Genomic DNA, 1,360 nt, shown 5'->3' on the forward strand with positions numbered 1-1,360 from the left:
CAAACACATGCAAAGTAAGTTCTAATTACTGCCTTGCAAAGTCAAATATTTGTTGCAAGCAGAGGACTAATTGTGGGGGGAGGGAGCGGAAGTCGAGGCTCTTGGAGTGTAAGTGGAACAGATGCCCGGACGCCTTGGGGAAACGCAGCTTTCCTCTACAAATCAGAGCTTTAAATTACAAGGCTTTTACCAACGAGAACAGTTGTGGGAAGTCGTCTGCTCTCATTTGCGTAATGGCTTCTGTCACTGGTGATTAGACACAGGATGAAGGAAAAGAAATTTGACAATTAGGAATGAGCGATCATTAATCAGAATCTTTGTTAGAAGGAGGGAAGGGGGGGAGAATATCCCGCAAACAATGGAGGCAGCCACTAAAGCCATACTGAAGTCCATGAGATGCGTAACTCCGAGTGCTACTGTTGCTCTACAGAGCCGCTCCACCTAGGTACAGAGCAGCAGCAAGGGTCTTGGCTTGGTTGGAAAGCTTGCGGAGGAAGGCAGCTAGGCAAAATCCTTCCCATGCTGTTCAGTGGTTCTCAGCTACCTGCTTAATAAGGGAGAGAGCACATCTTGGAGCCCTCTCCTTGCCCCATCAACACCTTGCGCTTCCTTCTCAGTGCCTGGCTGCAAACTGCCAGCAAAAACCACAGAAACAACTTACTTAAATTTTTGCAGTCTCCTTTCCCCACACCTTGCATGCAGCCTTGCAGTTTTTGGTGCGGAGGAGAGCAGGCACGGGCCTTGACTGGCATGCAAAAAGATTAGGACGAGCAATGTGAAAGCAGTTCCAGGCTCTTTTCCTGATCATGTCATTTCCTACAAGAGCATGGAGGAACATGATAGACTGCATGACAGGTAAATAAAAGAAGGCAGTTGTGACTTCTCTGTGTCTGTTGTTTGCTGGCTTAGCTCATCATCCAGCCATGTACAATCCAGTATATGCATTTGTTTGGGTTTTTTGGCTTTTGATCAAATCATCGGTGCACATGAAATGTTACCTATTTTTCCTACAGCTGTCATTCAAAGTCTTAATGTCAGGTTAAACATTTTGGTGTAGTTTACACTGCCTCTGATGAGATCAACAGTTATAACTTGGGGGGATGCCAGACCATTTGTGGGGCATATAAGGTTGGTTGGTGCATCTCAAGTCTTAAGCTTACTGGATTAATTGATTTCAGTGACAACTCCTGTCTTTGCAAGGCTGGGTCATTCACTTGAGGCGTAGGTCTCCATCAGGGTAATTATTCTTTCTGTGACTGGAAATCAAAGCAGATACCTTCAAAGGGGAGAGCTGAAGCCATGTTGTCTCATTCCCAGCTGGCTCCGAGCTCAGACAAATGACAGCAGCTTGGATTTTCAG

The sequence above is a fragment of the Pygoscelis adeliae genome, unplaced genomic scaffold (assembly GCF_000699105.1).
Source record: "Pygoscelis adeliae isolate BGI_AS28 unplaced genomic scaffold, ASM69910v1 Scaffold244, whole genome shotgun sequence".
In the NCBI taxonomy this organism is placed as follows: Eukaryota; Metazoa; Chordata; class Aves; order Sphenisciformes; family Spheniscidae; genus Pygoscelis; species Pygoscelis adeliae.